The following is a 9443-nucleotide window of genomic DNA, read 5'->3' as shown; positions in this document are numbered from 1 at the left end:
TAAAATATAATAGTAAAAATCAATCAAGTATTAAAAAACAAGACAAAAAGCAAATAACAAAAAACATGGGTGAGTTCTTCTATGACATGTGAATGAGGAACACTTCCTTAAAAGTCTGGGGACAATATGGAAAAATATAGATAAAATGATTTTATTAAAAAATACAAACACTAAAACAATTTTTTTTTGGTGAAAGACATTATAATTAGAGTTTAAAAAATGACAAACTTGGAAAAGTATTTGCACCTTGTATCACAGATGAAGGGTTAATATTCCTATATAATTAATTTCTAAAAATATAAAAAACACCAAAATCTCTGTACAAAAATGGGTTAGAGAAATGATCAGAAAATTCATAGAAAAAGAAATGCAAATAGATATTCAACATATGAAAAGCATTTCTCACAATAAGAGAAATGCAAATTAAAACTACATTAAAATATCATTTTTCACTTATCAGATTGGAAAAATTCAAAAGTTTGTCAATCTACTGGGCTGGTGAGCCTGGGGGAAACAAGCATTCTCAAATCTTATTTGCGAGAATGTAAAATTGAAAAGCTCTACAGAAGAGGATTTAGCAGTTACTAGCAAAATTACCTATATATTTACCTTTTGACCAATTCAACATCTAGGAGGAAACACTAGTAAAATTATAAAGAAAGACGTGCAAAACAATTCATTGCAACGTCAATGGTAAAAGCAATAAATGGAAAGAACTAAATAAGTATTACTTGCTATATGCACAGGTGCAAAACAGAATGAGGATCATATTTATATACTGCGATGGAGTGCTTTCCAGAACATGTTGTTCAGTGTAAAAAGTAAGTTGGATAAAAGTGTTTTAGTAGGATACTAATTCTCTAAGTAACACATATGCTAACATATGTGTGTGTCTGTGTGTGCTTATGTTAAAAAAAATTTAATACAACTAATGTGATGGAAGGAGAAAAAAGTTACTTTGGGGGGAAGGTGATAATACTTCATAGATTTGACTTTGGAGGAGAGTAACTATTTTACCAATTATAAAACCAAATTAAATTTTAAAAGCAATCCCTAAAAACAAATAAAACAAATTAACTTACATATGTATGCAATCGGTGGCATAATTCCAGAGAAGAACAATTCTATGTGACTTAAAGACAATCATTTGGAGAACTACAAAAAAACTACATAAATAAATAATTACCTGTAATAATATTATTAGTGGTAGTGCTGGTATTGTTATTCTGAGACTGCTGTGATTGTGTTCTGGGATAAAGAGCATGCTTAATTCTGTAATATTCTAATTTACATTAGGTTTAATTGAAAACTGGAATTCTCCATATAGGCAAATAAGACATAGAAGTAAGATTAAAGAATTTAAGTAAAAACCCTGTAGCTGGAAGTATCAGCATGGATTTATCATGTATTGAAAAGAGCTAGAAACAATGAGAAACTCAGTTGTACTCAGCACTTTTAGCACCCCGTGTGATGCTTAATTTTATATGTCATCTGACTGGGCCACAGGGCACCGAGATATTTGATCAAACATTATTTTGGGTGTTTCTGTGAGGATGTTTTGTGATAAGATTAACCTTTAAACTGGTAGACTGTGTAAAGCAGATTGCTCTCCCTAATGTGGGTGGGCCTCATTTAATCTGCTGAAGGCCTGAATGAAAAAAAAAAAAAAAAGCCTCTCCTTCCCTGAGTAAGAAAGGATTTTCTACTTCAGTGCCTTTGAACTGGGACATGGGCTTTTTTCCTGTCTTCAGACTGGAACTGAAACATAATTCTTTCTGGGATTTAAGCCTGCCAGCCTCTGAACTAGAACTCCATTATTGGTCCTCCAGGTCACCAGCTTGCTGGCTCACCCTGCGGATTTGAGACTTACCAGCCTCCATAATTGTGTGGGCCAATTTGTTATCTTTACACACACACACTCACACACACACACACACATATCCTATTGGTTCTTTTTCTCTAGAGAATGCTGGTAAGGCACCCAGACTGTGGTCTTGAAATACCATTTCCCACTAAAAAACCCAGTGTTCTTGGGAGAAATGACTGATTCTAAATCCTCAGTAAGGTAGGTGCACAATGAGTTTCATGCATCTCATCATATCAGATACCAAGAAAACTATCAAAAAGTACTAAGATCATGTCAAAAGGAATCAGAAGCCAACTTAAAGAGACCTCATTGACACTGTCTATAAGGATAATAATGGCAATAATTTGAAACATTTAAAAACGTTTAAATCCATTGGTTCATAGAGACAAAAAATCTAATTGATCAACATTAGATGTGAATGGATAATGTGAATAAATCTTTATTTTAAAATCTGGTAAATAAAGGGGAAAAAACTTGAATTTCCTTCTTTGAAGTATAAGCTGATGAATAAGGAGAAACATTAAATGTAAAATATGCCTATATTGCAGTCCTAATGAAGTAATGGATCTAGACTTCATTCATTGCTAACATTATATGCCTCTTGATGGCAGAGTATAGCAGCACTATGAAATAGCATCAAAAAGTATCAAACCTTATTTTGTTTCTGTCTCAGCCTATCAATAGTAATGCTATCAGCTAGGAATATCTGGGAGCATTCAACTTGGCCCATCGTGAGTCCCCATAGACATTTTGAATGCAGTGGCTGGACCAGCCCTTGTGATTCTTATTCTTATTGCAAGATCCTGCAGACACCTCAGCAGCAGCCATCAGGGAACTTTGAAATGAACAAGATTTATTACTCACAGGTCCTGGAGGGTACACAGCATTCCTGGGGCCATACAACAAGGTCATGGGGGGAGAGAGAGAGACAGAGAGAGAGAGAGAGAGAGAGAGAGAGAGAGCATGGACCTTGAAGTTGTGCCTTTACTGGGGTCAAGGGTGGGGTGCCTAGGGTTTTGTGGGTTCATTATTTATTGGTGAATTTAAACCATAAGAGTGGGAATTAAAGTAGAAGAAAGGAAAAGCAGGGTCACCAAAAAGGTCAGTTATCTACGTCAGCCAGGACTTTCTGGAAGGAGAACGTCATGGGTGGGGTGGCCTGGCTCCTTACATAATGGCTAGTTGACAATGTGTTCATTCAAGATGAATGTCTTTGAAATGGATGCCTTTAATGTCAGGCACTTACATTACAATCCAAAAAGCTAATTGTCAGGGCCTTATACTTCAAATTGTATCTGAGAACACCTCTTTCCAATTACTATTTACAGAGAACAGGAGGACAGAGAACATATTAAATGACACCATGGGGATGCAATCATTTAAATTCAGATGATCAGAAGATTTACAGGACAAAAAAATCAGTTTCTTTAATAAATTGAGACAAAAAATACAGATTGGAAACATACAAGCTTAAAAGTGATTTCAGAGATATATTAACAATGAAATATGTGAACTTATTTGGAATCTGATTCAAATTATAAACAAGAATGTTTATTACAAAACAATTAATACTAATATTAATCTTCATCTTGAACTCCCCAGCTTTCTTGTAGTACAAATCAAGGAAATAACTTTTCTTATTTTCAGCTGTACTACTCCACTAAAATATACAGGTTAATTAATATGTTAATGTTGTCTGTTGCAAATTACTTCAGATCTCTTTTTGGGAAAGGCCAGATGTAAATGATTAAGTAAATACTCAAACTGGGGTAGTCATAGGGTACACATATGTACAGCTTAATAAATCCCTATAAATACTGCCAACAGTTTCCCAGAGTGGATGAACTAATTTACACTTCTACTAGCAAAAATTGGTAGGAGCTAGGGAGAAATGGGAAAAGAAGACATTTGGAGCCCCAGGCCCCAGGAGGATGTGGATTTCAGAACTCCTAGGCAGTGTACATACTTGGTAGTAGTTGGTACTCAGAAGTTTCTCTCAACTGCATGAGTCCCCACAGAGGAGGGAAGACAGAGGAGAACAAGTGACAGCTCACACAGGAGGCGCACCTCGGGACTTAGTTCCTAGTGGTATAAAGAATAGTATATAGCAGAGGTTCTCACCTGGGGGACATTTTGCCTCACCCCAACCCACCCCCCCAAAATTTGACAATATCTAGAAACACTTTTTTTTTTTTTTTTTTTTTGCGGTACGCGGGCCTCTCACTGTTGTGGCCTCTCCCGTTGTGGAGCACAGGCTCCGGACGCGCAGGCTCAGCGGCCATGGCTCACGGGCCCAGCCGCTCCGCGGCATGTGGGATCTTCCCGAACCGGGGCACGAACCCGTGTCCCCTGCATCGGCAGGCGGACTCTCAACCACTGCGCCACCAGGGAAGCCCTAGAGACACTTTTGATTGTCATATTTTGGCAGGATTGGGAGGTACTACAGGCATCTAATTGTCAGAAGCCAGGGATGGTACTAAACATCACGCTGCCACTGCTCTGCATCAAAGAAGTATCCGGCTCCAAATACCAATAGTGCCAAGTTTGAGAAAACGTGCATGTACCCTTGAGGGGTAGAATGAAAAGAGGCACAGGAGAGGCTTCTGGGGCGCTGGTAATGTCAAGTTCCTTGACCTGGGTGCTGGTTTCATAATGATATTCAATTAGTAAAGATTCATCAAACTGTGCACTTGATATATGCACTTTTCTGCATATATATATATATATATACACACACACATATATATATATATATCTTAATTTAATAAAAGCAGAGAGTGTGTGCCTGACACTGTCGAGTATTTATATTCTTTATTCAAAATCTGATAATTTGGGTGATATTATTTTTAATCTAGAAATGAAGAAATTGGGGCTCCAGGAAGATTAGTGTGCTGCCCAGACATACAGTAAATTACCACCATAGTACCCAATCTTGGACTTGAACCTCTCTCTTTCTAGCTCCAGGTCATTGAGGTCACCCAAGCCAATAACAATCAAATGTTAATGAAAGGCAGTTGGAGGAAGGGAACTGGTTTTCATTTCGATATAGTCCAAATCTGGGCTCAACCAGCCCTCTGAGTTTTTAAATCCCCCCTTTTAAATTGCCTGTTTCAGGACGTGTAAAATGTTTGCCATCTTTGAGTTAGAGAATTGACAGCTGTAAAAGAGAGAAAGTGAGTGAAACACAGATTAAATAAGGTAACAATTGTATAGTTTATCAGTTTACGCTTCACAAATTTGCATGCCATCCTTTCACAGGGGCTGTGCTAATCTCTGTATCATTCCAATTTTAGTACATCAGTCTTTTATTTTTTTAATGTTTTATTTTTTTAACATCTTTGTTGGAGTATAATTGCTTTACAATGTTGTGTTAGTTTTTGCTGTTTAACAAAGTGAATAAGCTATACATACACATATATTCTCAAATCCCCTCCCTCTTGCATCTCCCTCCCACCTTCCCTAGCCCAACCGTCTAGGTGGTCACAAAGCACTGAGCTGATCTCCCTGTGTTATGAGGCTGCTTCCCACTAGCTATCTATTTTACATTTAGTAGTGTATATATATCCATGCCACTCTCTCACTTCAACCCAGCTTCCCCTTCCCCCTCCCCGTGTCCTGAAGTCCATTCTCTACATCTGCATCTTTATTCCTGTCTTGCCCCTTGGTTCTTCAGAACCATTTTTTTTTTTAGATTCCATATATATGTGTTAGCATATGGTATTTGTTTTTCTCTTTCTGATTTACTTCACTCTGTATGACAGACTCCAGGTCCATCCACCTCACTACAAATAACTCAATTTTGTTGCTTTTTATGGCTGAGTAATATTCCATTGTATATATGTGTCACATCTTCTTTATCCATTCAACTGTCGATGGACACTTAGGTTGTTTCCATGTCCTGGCTATTGTAAATAGTGCTGCAATGAACATTGTGGTACATGTCTCTTTTTGAATTATGGTTTTCTCAGGGTATATATGCCCAGTAGTGCGATTGCTGGGTCGTATGGTAGTTCTAGTTTTAGTTTTTTAAGGAATCTCCGTACTGTTCTCCACAGTGGCTGTATCAATTTACATTCCCACCAACAGGGCAAGAGGGTTCCCTTTCTCCACACCCTCTCCAGCATTTATTGTTTGTAGATTTTTTTTAAATTTTTTAATTTATTTTTTTATTTTTGGCTGCGTTGGTTCTTCCTTGCTGTGCAAGGGTTTTCTCTAGTTGCAGCGAGTGGGGGCCACTCTTCATTGCGATGAGCTGGCTTCTCATTGTGGTGGCTTATCTTGTTGTGGACCATGGGCTCTAGGCGCGCAGGCTTCAGTAGCTATGGTGCATGGGCTTAGTTGCTCCGCAGCAATGTGGGATCTTCCCGGACCAGAGCTCGAACCCGTGTCCCCTGCATCGGCAGGTGGATTCCTAAACACTGCACCACCAGGGAAGTCCCTATTTGTAGATTTTTTGATGATGGCCATTCTGACCGGTGCAAGAATATACAATGGAGAAAAGACAAGCTCTTCAATAAGTGGTGCTGGGAAAACTGGACAGCTACATGTAAAAGAACGAAATTAGAACACTCCCTAACACCATAGACAAAAATAAACTCAAAATGGATTAAAGACCTAAATGTAAGGCCAGACACTACAAAACTCTTAGAGGAAAATATAGGTGGAACACTCTATGACATAAATCACAGCAAGATCCCTTTTGACCCACCTCCTAGAGAAATGGAAATAAAAACAAAAATAAACAAATGGGATCTAATGAAACTTAAAAGCTTTTGCACAGCAAAGGAAACCATAAACAAGATGAAAAGACAACCCTCAGAACGGGAGAAAATATTTGCAAACCAAGCAACTGACAAAGGATTCATCTCCAAAACACACAAGTAGCTCATGCAGTTCAATATCAAAAAAACAAACAACCCACCCCAAAAATGGGCAGAAGACCTAAATAGACATTTCTCCAAAGAAGATATACAGATTGCCAACAAACACATGAAAGGATGTTCAACATCACTAATCATTAGAAAAATGCAAATCAAAGCCTCCCACTTCTTATACCAGATTCGCGTCCAGCAACCTCCAGTTTCTGCCTGGGTGCAGCCCAACATAGAGTCTACGTAACATACAGGTGATTCATGCCTCGACTAAATAAAACCAATCTGCAGTCTCTCTTCACTGTGCCAGGAATGTTCCACTTGTCCCTGTTAACTTTGCTTGGCTGGACCACTGCTCTGGGTTGTGCAGACCTTTTGGGGATAAAAATGCCCAAACAAAAACAAACTCACAGCAAGCATTTATTGGGTAGATGCATACTGAGTCAGTTATGGCAGCTATTTATTATGCAGTTAAACAAATGATTTCATGTGTTTTCACTTTTCCAACCAGTTGTTTTGATCTGATAATGAAAATACATGGAGGGTAGAAGCTTGTATGTATTATTGTAATGAATTAAGGGAATGGAAAACCAACTGAAATTTTAGGATTTTTCAGCCTATAAAGACTAGCTTAATAAAACATTTCCCAGAGAAAAGCTGGATCAGAAATAAATGAGTCGGATTCTGGCAATGAGCACGCTACTGACACTGGGCTCCTAGAAAAACACACCCTGCACCCTGATGTTTCAAATGCAGCAAGAGACAAACTTCTAATAGTTTACCTGAAAACACAGTTCTTGGGTTCTTAATTGGAGTCTTTGCATCAATTTTTGGAGATATGTGAAATTTCACAAAAACGTACGACTATACATGTGTATGTATATACATATTGAAGGAGTACAGAATATACCATTGTGACACAAAAATTATTTGGAGCTGAAGACATTTGAGAATCAACAGATGATTTCTTTTTTTTTTACGAACTCCTTTATCTGACTGAAAGCAGAGCTTCCCAAAAGAACTCAGTTGTTTTAAATCCCCTGCCAAAGAGCAAACTAGGAAGGTTGACTCTTACCATCAGGGACAATGAAAAGGCACCACACCTAGACAGACATTGCCACAAAACTATTCTATCTCCCATCTGTCTATTCTCCTAAGGGCCCATCTAATTTTCCTAAAAGTCATCTGATTTCCCATGTGCTATTCCTCCCTTCTCCCCTCTAACAAGTCATTTGTCTTCCCATTTTACATGCCCTTCGCCTCCTTCCCTTCGCCTCTTAAGATGGTGTTTAAGTCCCAAATTCAACCGCCCTCTTTGAGTCACATTTCTTTGTGAACTCCCTTACATGGTTAAAATCTGTTCTTTCTCTTGTTTATCTGTTAGTTGAGTTTAATTTGTAGGCCTCCAACTACTGAGCCTAAGAAGGTAAAGTTTTCACTTCAGCTATATATATATATATATATATATATATATATATATATATATATATATATGCATATATATGTATATACATACACTCTCATCTATATCATCTATATTTATATCTATCATCTATCTCTATCATCCATTTATCATCTATCTATCTATCTACCTATCTATCATCATCTATCTCTATTTCATCCCATGGGAGAGAAGACACATAGCCTTTCTCAGGAACCACAAAAATTCCGTCACCTTTTTGCTCTACAAGCTTTAATATGTGAAAAGGGAAAAAAAATAACTCATGTGAGAGATGTTGTCTTAGGATGCCAGGCTCAATGAACCTAAGTATAAACTGTAAAAAGTTAAAATTTTCTGGAACACTTAGGATCCTGAGGTTTTATGGGTCAGTTTGCTCATGCAAAGCAACTTTTTAATGCTTCATCATGTAATCAGTTAGAAGTCATTTTTAGTACTCCTGATAATAAAGATTTTCTAAAACTGATGGTTGATTTAACATGAAATCGAATACTCAAAGGCAATAAGATTATGTAAGAACTGCCTTCTTTGGGTTTATCGTTTAAAGTGACTCCCAACTTTTACACAATTTTAAAGGTTTATTTGAAGGGGTTCTCTCTTTTCATGTTTAAAATACTTAACAGTGATTGGTCTTGGTTTCTTTCATTGTAAATTAGGGATAAAATTGTCATGCTTCATCGTTTTTCTTTTCTTTTTAGGAAACATGCAGGAAATTACATTAGTCTTAAGTTCAGGGAATTTCACAAAGTGAACAAGTTCATGTAATTAGAGTCCAAACCAAAACAACTGACCATTACCATCATCCCAGGAGCCCACTCATAGATTCTTTTAGTCACTATCCCCACAGCCTCCTGACTTCTAACACCATAGACTGTATTCTCCCTGTTTTTGAACTTGACATAAATGAAATCATACATTGCATTTATCTGTGCATCTGTCTTGTTCCTTTTGCTCAACGTTATTTGTGAAATTTTTCCATGTTGTTGCATGTAACAGTTTTTCATTTCATTTCTCTATGTATTCCATTGTAGAGTCACAATTTACTGATCAACCCAGCGATTGATGGGTATCTATTATATCTATCTATCTATCTATCTATATCTATATCTATCTATTTATCATTCTATATACTGTTTCCAGTTTGGAATTATACAAGTAGCGCTGCTACAAATATTCTTGGGCATGCCTTTTATTGACATGCACATATCTATTGGTTATAAACCTAAGAGTAGATCTGGGGGAAGGG

At 37.3% G+C, this 9443-nt stretch overlaps 1 non-coding gene across 1 annotated transcript; it reads right to left on the bottom strand.

The window, feature by feature from the left end:
- Positions 1-5080: 5080 nt before the first annotated feature.
- On the bottom strand, positions 5081-5186 carry LOC117202033 (U6 spliceosomal RNA). The gene has a single exon (XR_004484210.1). It is a non-coding gene; the product is annotated as a U6 spliceosomal RNA (small nuclear RNA).
- Between the last annotated feature and the right edge of the window lie 4257 nt (positions 5187-9443).

The sequence above is a fragment of the Orcinus orca genome, chromosome 2, assembly GCF_937001465.1.
Source record: "Orcinus orca chromosome 2, mOrcOrc1.1, whole genome shotgun sequence".
In the NCBI taxonomy this organism is placed as follows: Eukaryota; Metazoa; Chordata; class Mammalia; order Artiodactyla; family Delphinidae; genus Orcinus; species Orcinus orca.
The sequence above is the reverse complement of the archived record's forward strand: the minus strand, read 5'-3'. Positions and strand labels throughout refer to the sequence as shown.